The sequence below is a fragment of the Sceloporus occidentalis genome, unplaced genomic scaffold (genome assembly GCF_023333645.1).
Source record: "Sceloporus occidentalis isolate IW3139 unplaced genomic scaffold, rSceOcc1.0.p SCAF_1, whole genome shotgun sequence".
In the NCBI taxonomy this organism is placed as follows: domain Eukaryota; kingdom Metazoa; phylum Chordata; class Lepidosauria; order Squamata; family Phrynosomatidae; genus Sceloporus; species Sceloporus occidentalis.
The window spans coordinates 52,093,912-52,106,211 of NW_028316981.1; positions in this window are offsets into that span (position 1 = coordinate 52,093,912).

The window sequence follows — 12,300 nt, forward strand, 5'->3', positions numbered from 1 at the left end:
ACAACTCAAAAAAGGCAAAACCAAAGGACAGCCATTGCCTTCCTGGGATTGGAGGGTAAAATGGGGATAAAATGAGGGAATTACCTCCCAATAAGAAATCTGTCCCTGCAAATATTCCCAAGTATCCAGCACTGCAGGGAGTGAGACATTAAGAATAATCAACACCTTGGACTCATTTATTTACTGTGTTTGCATCCCCTTGGTAATGGTCCCTGTCTTTATTCCTGTATACATCTGAACTGTATTTATAAATGTTCATGTGATATTTTAAGTTATTACAATGCTAGAAAATTGTGGATTGAAGGGAAAAAATGATTGCAAGCAGGATTCTTATGGAGATCAATGACCTCATTTGCCCCCCTCTTTCCTCTTTCTGGTGCCAGATGCATGACAACTCCCAACATTCTCAGTCATCCTCAGCAGGACTTCAGGTTAGAACACTTCAGGTTGTCATAAGAGAAAAGACCCTCTGTTGCTACTTCTCATAAGAGTCACATGCATCCCCTGTATTAAGAGATAGTGTGTTTCTGAGTACCAGCACCTGGGGAATAAAACCAAGAGAGCTTGCCCACATGTCAGGCTTGCATTTCGGGGGGGGGGGGGGGGGGGAATGTTGGCCACTGTGGGAGCCAGAATATGGGATGAGATGGATATTTTGTTTGATCCAGGAGGGCTCTTCTTACGTTTTTAATGTATCTGCATCTTATGAGTGAACTTCAAAACTTGAATACAGATAGACAGGGAATAACTGCAAATTGGATGAAAAGCACAGTGCCAAATAGCTGCAGTGTAGAAAGCGGAAACTACTTCAATATGTACAGAAGGTATTTGTCTCAGTTTAGGAACACACTGTATTTCAAATCACAGAATTATTTAATGGCAATTTTTTTTAAAAAAATAAAATTAAATTAAATATTAACACTGTGTGGTGTTAAGAATGAATCATCCAGGATCTTATACTTTTTTGTCTTGTTTTCTGGCATGCCAGAGATCTTTTTCTTGCCTGCTTCAAAACTTTCATTTGGACTTTATAATGAAATCAAAACCAGCTTCTAACTCTTGGAACTAATATAAGTAGTCCCCTCATATATAGCATGTCATTTGATTCAAATTAATGGTGAAATTGAGTCCACAAGAACAAAAAAAGCTGCCAATTCAACATTTTGGCTACAATATGGACAGCAAGGGATGATAAATGGATGCTAGATTTTTTTTTTAAAGCCTACTTGTAAGTGCCCTAATTTTTAGAAGTAGATGTAAGATGTTCACAGTTTACTTCCCTTATCCTAGATGAGAACTAGTTTGGTTTTAACTTTGAAACTAGATCATCTGTTATCTTTATCTGCAGGTCTTCTATAATTAGGCACAACTTTGTATAATGCATAATAATAAACATCCCCATAAGGTCCCGTTGGATACTTGCTCAGAGACTACTAATTCAGAGAAAAATCATTAATCAGCATGATTATTTATGTCTGATTAATTCATTGATCACAAATTAAAGTAGCTGAGGAGTTTTCCCCACCCCCACTCCTCCATAGGCTAGATGGTCTTGCCTATTCCTAATTTTGAAGAATAAGATTTTTAATTAAAGATCTTCAAAAAGATGAACTGAACTGACATATGATCATCTTACGTCTTGCTTAAGGCTTCCATCCTATCAACACAGTGGGATTTAATCCCAAGTGAATATATAAAGGGCTGCTGAAAAGTTCACAGCCTGACCCACTTCTCAAAATCTGTATGTAATTTTGCCATTGTAGCTTGAAAGAGTGTTATTTTTTATTGCAAACTGCCAATCGGCAGGATTGTAGCTCTAATTTCTGATTTTTTTCAGATCACTGATGGCAAATGATCAACGAAAAGTGTGGAATTTTTAAGTGCTGAACTCTGGACTATCATGAAGTTCTTTTTCCCACAGAAGAAAACAGCAAAAGAAATCCAGGAGTGTATGACACAAATATTGAGTGACAAGTGCCTGTCATAATCAACTGTGGAAAGTTTTTGTGACAACTTTGAGCATGGAGATTTGAGACCAAAGGTGCAGCAATGCCTGGGAAGCCTTCAAAAGTGTCAGCTTCTGAAATGGTTGAGCCTGTTCTTAACCTGATTTTGGCAGATTGGTGAAGCTCATCAAAAACAATCGCTGAGACACTAGAGGTATCCAAGGAACACATTGTAGGATTCATAAACAGAATCCTTACAAGCCAAAATCTTGTAAGTATCAAAAGTATTTTTTATGACTGACTATCTTCAGAAGGACCAAAGAGTTATTGCAGAATGCTAACCTAACTTGCTGTGCTGATTAAAGGAGGAGACATTGAAGGGAAAATGGCTGGGAAGCTGCAGAAAGGTGCTCTCTTTTTGCAGAACAATACACCTGATCACAGGGCTGGCAAGACAATGGAAGCTTTGAAGAATGTGTGGTTTGAGTGATGCTTCTTGCTTCATCTGTCTATTTCCTGTTTCCAAACCTTAAAATGAGTTTGAATCAAAGGAAAATCTGAAATGATTCAGAGGTGATAGCAACAGCAGAACAGCATTTCATTGACTAGACTTTAGAAGGGGTATTTTATTTTATTTTATTGGAAGCAGGATAAAAACTTGTGAAATAATGTCTCAGGTGCATTGAAATTCGGGGTGAATATGTCGAACAGCATGTAAATTTCATAGATGTAGGTCATTCCCTTCTTGGTCAGGCCAAGACCTTTTAATCACCCACTTGATTGTGCTGTTATATTACTGAAATGTACCAATTCCATGGGTAAATGACTACAATTACTTTTGAAGAGGCTTCTTTTGCAAAACGCAAAAACATCTTAGCATTGGGGAGATGGAAGAAGCCACAATCAGAATTCAGGGATGGTGAGAAAGAATTAGGTAAGGGGAATGACACATGATATTATAATAACAGAGAACATTGGTACAGAAATCACATGAGTCAAAAGGGCAAAATGGGATACAGTAGTCCAACTGGTGTGTCACAGTGTCATTTGATAATTATGTGACTGTGATGAAGGTTCTACCAATCAAAAGATGTGAGTTTGTAAGCAGCCATTTTTTAAAGACGACTGCTGAATAAGGAATGAAAGCAGGACAATATCCAACACTAAAAGAATCCAAACATCAATTACATGTCATGTCATTTTCATTTAGAATAATTATTCCCCAGTTGTTGTGTGCCTTCAAACTGTTTCAGACTTATGGTGACTCTAAGGTGACCCTATCATGGTGTTTTCTTGACAAGATTTATTCAAAAAGAGGTTTGCCACCATTGTCTTTGCCTGCGGCTTAGAGAATGTGAGTCACCCAAGGTCACCCAGTGGGTTGAGAAGGGATTTTAATCCTGATCTCCAGAGTCATTGTCCAACACTCAAACCGCAACATCATGTTGGTTCCCATTCCCCAATTACCCTTACTAAAAGATTATGTTATGTAAAGAAGTTGGCATTCTGGTATAAACCAATGATGCACAGCTTCTTAAGGCAGGTCCAAAATTAGCTAGCTCTCAGTCATAAAATCATGAAGTCATCTTTGTCCAAATATGCACAGTCCATGCTGAGGCTGCTGGAATCTACTCAAGGTCTGTTGTTTACCTTTGAGTGACGTCTGTTTATAAAATGGTTTCAGCTGTTTCCACTGAGCATCAAATCTTCAATGCATGTGTACGAGGAGAGGGTGATGGGAACTGAATCAGGAAATAGTCCTAAATTGTTGTTGTTTTCTAAAAAACCCATACTGAAAATTCAAGATCCTGAGCAAGTAGGCCCTCACACACAATCAGTGGAGCGAGGAAGAAGGAAAAAGAGATGAGAAAGGTGTATTTCATGTGTGATTCAGATCCATTTTATTGTAATTTCCTGGTTTTTTTCATGTTCAGAAACAGTGGATACTACTGTTTCAGCACATCCTTGGCTTTGCCTGGATAAAAGCCAGGCTCCTGAAGGGATGACCATGTACTCGAAGCGAACGCTCTGTAACCGTCTTGCTTTTGCCAGCGCTCCATGTAATGAGCTCAAGCTGTGAGAGTTGTGCTTCATTTCTAGCATCATGCCATGGACTTCAAGCAGCCGCCTTCATGCAAAATGAATTTCAACATCTTCTGCTTTGGGTAATATGTTGTGTGAAGGATGGAGGCAATTAACTTTGTGCAAATGACACAAATCCTGCGATTGTTCCTGGAAAGCCTTATTCGCAGAGGGCCAACTGTAAAATCATAAAAATATTACAGCTAGAAGGGTCATTAAAACAACATCTGGCCCAGCCCTAGCCTCAAAGAAAGAACAATTGTGAGGAAACTTTTTGTGACAGATGCTTGTTTTTATGTTCATTATTCTTAAAATGTGGCTGAGCTGATGATCTCCTACCTGTACTGGTCCAGAGCCTACCAATGCAGAGGCAAGTTTAGATACTTGAAAGATCATGAGTGGGGAGACCCAGGCCTAACACAGAATTCATGGTCTAGATAGATGTCCTGTTTGACAGAAAGCAGTCCTCTATTTGAAGATGTCCTCCATGTGAAGAGCTGTGCAGTCTAATTGAAAGATAAAGAACCAGAAGGAGGGCAGGCAGGTCCCTGTATTTGCCCATCAACAGTTAGCACTTGGACAGTACGCTGAGTAGTAAGGATGTAATTTTTTTGCCCATTTTCATCTTGAAGGAACAAGTTGTGATAGTGATTTTCTTCTTCCCATGACACAGTCTTTCAAAACTGTGCAGTTTTTGAAGACTATTCACAGTTGCAGACTAATTCGTTGCATATATATATATATATATATATCACATACTTGTTTTGTGCAGAAAATGGATTTTCTTTACAAGAAACAGCACTTTCTTTGTAGTAGATGTTACACAGATCACATTACATTTCTGTACATGAAATAATATTTCTAGGCAAGAATGTTACTTTCCTTGCAGAAATATGCTTTTCTTTCCTCTCAACAGAAATATGCTTGTTTGCGCTCAAAACAACCACGTGCAGATTTTCTCCAAAATGATTTCCAAATTGCAAAACTTCTTCCAGGATTCTCATCAGAATTTCTCAGCATGCCAGCAACATATTTTTGGCTGCTGTTTTTAAATATTGTCAAATAGTCTTCAGTCCTGGGCCCACACACATAACCTTGCCTTATATAGTGATTTGTATTGCAATTCAGCTTAACAGCAGTTATTTCTTTTTAAAATTTATTTCTTGTATTAAAATTACAATCTTTCTTTGATTATGGATCTGTAGATAAACAAAATGGCTTGGAATAATTAAATAAGGAACAGCATACAAATGTGATACTATTCATAGAATCATACCATCCTAGAGTTGAAAGAGACCCCAAGAGCCATCCAGTCCAACCCCCTGTCACGCAGGAATATACAATCAATGCATCCCCAAAAGACAGCCATCCATCCTCTGTTTACAAACCTCCAAAGAAGGAGACTCCACCACACTCTGAGGGAGTGTGTTCCACTGTCAAACAGCTCTGACCATCAAGAAGTTCCTCCTAAGATTTCCCTGTAGTTTGAATCCATTGTTCCTTGTCCTAGAACTTTATCGCACTCATTTTTCGGAGCGTTAAGGGCACTGGAAGAGGACGTTCATGTGCAAGCGTGACAGGCCAGAAGCGGATTTTACCGCATGCCAAAGTGTCCCCCAAAAGGCCCTGTTCTGTTCCGTTGCACCTAGCCGTCTTCCTTCAGTGCTGAGACGTGTGAAGCATCCTCTTCCAGTGCCCTTAACGCTCCGAAAAATGAGTGCGATAAAGTTAATCTCTGGAGCTGTAGAAAACAAGCCTCTTTCCTCTTTGATACAACATCCCTTTCAATATTTAAATATGACTATCATGTCCCCTCTTAACCTTCTTTTCATGGGCTAAACATTCCCAGCTCCATAAGGCACTCCTCATAGGGCATGGCTTTCAGACCTTTCACCATTTTGGTCGCCCTCCTGTAGACATGCTCCATCTTGTCCACATCCTTTTTAAATTGAGGTGCCCAGAACTGGACACAGTATTCCAGGCGAGGCCTGACCAAAGCAGAATACAGTGATACTATTATTTCCCTTGAACTAGACACTATGGGCCTGTTACAAACGGGCAGGAAAGTACGCGCAGAGCGCGTACTAGGGTTAGAAAGGAGTGGTGCTTCCGCACCCACCTAACCCTAGTGCGCGCTCTGCGCACACAAAATGGCAGCGGCCGTTCCACACGGCCACCGCCATGAGGACATCATGACTGCGCCGCCTCTATATGGGGCGGCGCGGACGTGACGTCGTTGCTCCACGCCAGGGCGCTTAGTGCGCCCTTAGCGCAGAGCAGGAAGGAGCTCCGTTTCGGAGCTCCTTCCTGGTTTGGTCTGCTGGGCACAGCCTTCACACAGCTGCGCCCAGTGGACCAAAGGAGAAAGGGGCCAAGTGGCCCCTTTCTCCTCCTCCTCCCCGCCGCCGCAGGGTGTCCTTGGGGCTTGAAGCCCCAGGGACACCCCTTTTCAGGCTGTGGGGAAGCAGCCTTTTGCCGCTTCCCCACAGCCTGGAAAGCGGCGGATCGGGGCCTCAGCGGCTGCCGGTCTAGCTGCTGAAGCCCCGATACAAGAGGGAAAGGGGCGGGTGCAGCCAGCCCCAAACAGGCGGTCTGTAACCCGCCTATATGTCTGTTGATGCAACCAAGAATTGCATTGGCTTTCTTGGCTGCTGCATCACACTGCTGATTCATGTTCAGGTTGGGGTCTACTAAAACTCCTAGATGACTTTCACATGAACTGTTGTCTAGCCAGATGTCTCCCATCCTATATCTGTGCATTTCATTTTTTTCTGCCTGGATGTAGGACCTTACATTTCTCCCTCTTCAAATTCATCTTGTTAGTTTTAGCCCAGGCCTCTAATCTGTCAAAGTCATTTTGAATTTTAATCCTGTTCTCTGGGGAATTAGCAACCCCTCCTAGTTTGATATTATCTGCAAATTTAATCAGCATGCTCTCTATTCCTTCATGCAAGTAATTGATAAAGATGTTGAATAGCACAGGGCCCAGTGCCTGAGGCACTCCAGTAATCACCTCTCTCCAGGATGAAGAGAAGCCCTTTGGGTTTGGTCAGTCGGCCAATTACAAATTCATTGTCTAGGCCACATTTTACAAGAATATCATGGGGAACCTTGTCAAAAACCTTACTGAAATCAAAATATGCTACATCCACAGCATTCCCTTCATCTATCAAGTCTGTGACTCTATCAAAAAAAGATCAGATTATTCAAGCATCATTTGTTTTTGAGAAATCCGTGTTGACTCTTAGTGACGAGACCATTGTTTTTGGAGTAATTACAAACTGTCCATTTAATGTTCTGCTCTAGACTCTTTCTGTGTATTGATGTCAGACTGACTGGGCATTATTTGGGTCCTCTTTTTACCCCTTGTTAAAGATGGGGACACTATTTGCTCTTCTCCAAACTGTGGGGATTTCTCCTGTTCTCCAAGAATTCTCAAAGAGTACAGTGCGCCCGCATTATATGTGGGTGCATTTTATATGGTTTCCAGCATACTATGGAAGCCGCACCAGAAGGAAGGGAGGCGCATGCCGGAAGAAAACAATGGCGCATGTTCCATGGCATGCACCATGCGCTGCCCCCACACCGCCGCAGGCACGAGCCCCATTCATTTCAATGGGGCTTGAGCATCTGTGTTTTTTCCCTAACGTGGGGGGTCCGGAACAGATCCACCGTGTTTTTTCCCTTACGTGGGGGGGTCCGGAACAGATCCCCCACATAAGGGAAGGGAGTACTATATTGTCAGTGGTTCCTGTACTACTTCTTTACCTATTCTGTGCTTCATTTCCTCCACTATGCCACCTGATCCTTGCTCCTCAAGTTGTGCACTATTTACTTTTTAGAGAAAACAGAAGCAAAGAAGGTGTTGATTAGATCTGCCTTTTCACTGTCTCAGTTAGTACTTGGCCATCTTCTCCATGCAGTGACCCTTTTGCTGCAGACATACTGTAACTTTAAAATAATTTTTTATTGTTTTTAATCTGTTTGGCAAGCTCAAGTTCATTAGGTGCTTTAGCTTTTCTTACCTTCCACCTCATTTTTCTCAATGTGCTTTCCTCATTTTTCCTTTCTTGTGCATGTTTTTTTTTTAAATGCTTAGCTTAGTTGAAAGTTTTAGGTCCAAAACACACAGCAAAAATAATCCAGTCTGAGACCTCTTTAACTGCCCTGGCTCAATACTAGTAAATTCTGATGTGTCGTTTTTCTGAGATATTTAGCCTTCTCTATCAGAGTCGTCTGGTGTCACAATAAACTATAGTTCCCAGGATACCCTAGCACTGACCCAGGGCAGTTAAAGTGGTCTCAAACTGGATTATTTCTGCAGTGTATTTTGGGCCTAAATTAACCATTCTGGTTTCTTTAGATACTTCCCATTTTTCCTTCTAATTGGAAAAGATTTAGTTTGTGCCTTTAGTATCTCACTTTTAAGAAACTCCCATCCATCCTGAACTCTCCTCTCTTTTAATATCCTTGTCCATGGAATTACAGTCAGTAACTCCCTAGGTTTACACAAATCGGGGTTTTTAAAGTCTAGAATGCATGTCTGGCTATACTTGGCTTCCCCTTTTCATTGTATAACAGATTCAAGAAAGTATGATTACTCCCACCTAAGAATCCCACCACTTATTAACAAGATCATCCCTGCTGGTTAGGATCCGATCTAAAACAGCTAATACCGTTGTTGCCTGCAAGACATTGTCTGCATGACAGATAAGAAATTTGTTGGACCTGATGTTCCTGGCAGAAGTTGACTGCCAACATATACGTATCAGGATAGTTGAAATCTCCCATTACCTCTAACTCTCTCCTTTTTTAATGTAATCTCCTCCAGGAAGGCATCATCCATACTTTCAGTCTGGCTTGGGAGTCTAGTATACACCCACAATAACATCCCTTTTGTTTCTTTCCCCCTTAATTCTTACCTAGCCTCCTGGATTTAAGTCATAGATTGTGCTGTGTTTATGGATTTTATTGTCTGTATGTACAGCGCTGTGTAAATCTACAGACTATATAAATAAAGTATTTATATTAATACTTTTTATTATATTTTATTATATTTTATAATACTTATTATAATAATAATAATCTCTTCACAAGTATAAACATCCTTAACATATAAAACTACTCCCTCTCCTTGCTTGCTAGGTGTATTTCTCTGAAATAGTTTATACCCACCCCCCAGTTAATACATTCCAGTAATGAGAGTCATCCCACCAGGTTTCAGTGATATCTACTATATCATATTTATTATGCTGTATTAAGAGTTCCAGTTCATCTTGTTTATTTCCTATTCTCTGTGCATTAGTGTAGAAACATTTAAGCCCATGGGTGTGTTTTCCCCACACTACTTGCCCTACTCCTTCTCTAGCACTTGGTCTTTTCTCCCCAGCAATTGCTGAATTTTTGCCCTCCAAAATACTGCCTCCCTCCCCACCAGAACTCAGTTTAACGCTCTCCTGATCAGACTTGTGAGGCTCTTAGCAAAAACCTTCTTGCTAACAGCTGTGAGGTGCACCCCTAGCCAAAAGACCATCTTTGTGAAAAAGCAGACCGTGATCCAATAATCCAAACTGTTCTCAGCAGCCCCATTTGCAGAACCAGTTGTTCATCACTGCTACTTTTCTCTCCCTTCTTGGTCCACGTCCTTCAACAGGGAGGAGAGACAAAATTACAACTTGTGCATCAAGGTTCGTCAGCTTCCTACCCATATCCTCATAACCCACAGTTCTGAAAGTTGTGCCTCACAGAGTCATTGGTTCCCACATGAACCAAAAAGAAGGGGTACCAGTCAGTGGGCTTGACTATTCTTGTCAACCTCTCTGTTACATCACAAATTATGGCTCCAGGGAGACAGCACACCTCACAATTCATCTTGTCAGGCTTGCAGATTGTTGCTTCAGTTCCTCTGAGCAAGGAGTCCCCAACCACCACAATACGTCTCCTCTTAAGACAGAGGATACTCAATGTGCAGATTCCTCCTAGGTCATCTGGATATGTTCCACAGGCTGACACTGTAGCTCTTGCAGCTGTTCTGTTTCTTCATTAATAAAGGAGAGAGCTTGAAATCGATTCTGTAGCTCCAAACTCTCTGTTATGTTCTTGGGCCTTCTACTTCTGTGTGTAACATTCCTCCAAGCATCTGTTTGGGAATTGACTTCCTCCTCAGTGACATTTTCCATGTGTTCAGTGCTCAGGATAGTCCCAACAGCCCCATCCAAGAAAAACTCATAGTCCCTAATGATCCGAAAATTAGAAATACGGGCCTCCAGTTGTCAGACCTTGCCTTACAACAGGGTCACCAACTTGCACTTGCTACCAAACATGACACAGCTGTTGGAGGTGACTGCAAAAATTCCATCAATATCCATCCTGAACAATTTGACAATCAGTTAAAAAGCAGAAAGGAAAAGAACTCTGTTCTTCACCCTCAAACTTCTCTGCTAAACAATCACGTAACTCCCCTGTTTACGTTGCCAAGCTCCAATTGTCTTTCTCGACTATTAGTGAAACTTTGTGTACCTCAGTCACTCAGAGAAGCCCCACCCCCTCAGACCATGTGAGTACATGGTTAGAAACAAACCTATTCACCCAAGCTTGAAATCACACCTAGTCAAGGATGTTCTCTGAGACACAGCTCTCTTTCTGATCCCTGTTCAGGGACTGAGCTTGAAAGCCTCTGACAGCAGTTATATAGAGCTAGGCCGCTTGCTCTTGCGGTCTCTTCCAACTCTTCTATGATTCCACACTCAGTGTCTCACAGAAGCCCCACTCCCTCACACCATGTGCTTAGGGAGGGCACACAGTCAGAAACAAACACACTCGCCCAAATCTGAAAACACACCCAGTCAAGGATGTCCTCCCAGACACAACTCTCCTTCTGCTCCCTGTGCAAGGACTGAGAAACACTTCTATCCATGCTGTGGCCACATCCCCACTATGATCTAAAGTGAATTGCTGATCGGGTTATATGACCGTCATTCCCATCTCAAACTGGTTCTGATCCTGATCAGTTTCAATTGTGATGAAGGGAGGCAAACCAAAAAAACCCTGCTCTTTTCTGACACTAGTTTTTTTTGTGGTTCTTTTGGGGGGAGGGAATGGATTCCGAAGCATGTTCAACAAATGGGAACAATGGAACTGAATCGCATCATTCTGGAGGGGAGGGACTGATGGCAGAGAGGTGTTTACCATCCCTCCTCAGTTTTTGGTAGATCCACCATTCCCCCCTCCCAGCGCTGCCTTTGTGCTTGTGGTCTGACCTATGGACGCATGGGGTTTTTTTTAAAAAAAATGATTGAAGATTCGATTCACTGATTTTGCAACTACTTTCAATCAGTGAGGCAAGTAGTTGCAAAACCAATGAATCAAATGTTCTGTTAAATTTTTTTCAAAAAATTGATAGAAGATTTGATTGATTGGTTTTACAACTACTTGTAATTACCTGGGAGATCCGATGGCAGCTCATAGTGAGGCAAATAGTTGCAAAACCAATTAATCGAATCTTCTATCAGTATATATATAGATATATAGTTCCCAAGCCAGGCTACCTGGACTGTCACTTATGTCACTGATGATGCACAGATGATTGACATGCATTTTGAAGCAGCACAAGCTAGTGGGGATGACAATCGTGCCAAAAAAGAAGTGATTACAAGGGGTTAATGAAAAAAATCTGCTTTCATAGTGGGAACGATGGACCTTTTGGAATCCATTTACCAACCTGGAGCAAAGACAAATTGCAAACTGGTTTAAATGTACGTGGGAATGAGCCCTGTGTCGGGGACAGACAGTGCTCTGGGAAATGACGGCATGCTGGAGCTTGAGACAAAGAGTAATGGACTGTTTCCTTTAATCCTGCAGCCTTTGGAAGCTCCCCATTGGAGACAGGGTTCAACCCCATGTCATCAAGTCATATTGGCTATTTTGTCATCTGATAATTACAGTGGTACCCCGGGATACGAAAGCACCGCCTTACGAAATTCCCGGGTTACGAAAAAAAATAATTTAAAAAAACTGTTCCGCATTACGAAAGTTTTTTCGGGTTACGAAAAAACTTTTGGTGCTTTTCGGCGCGATTTCACACCAAATCGCGGCTTTTCCCCATTAGCGCCTATGGCAATTCGGCTTGCGAAAGTCTTCCGGGTTACGAAAAGGGCAGCGGAACGAATTAATTTCATAACCCGGGGGACCACTGTATAATACCTTGAAGTAACTACAGTAAGAATGTGCTGCCCCCTGGGGGGTTGTGGCTGGTGGCTCCTGTATCAGTAGG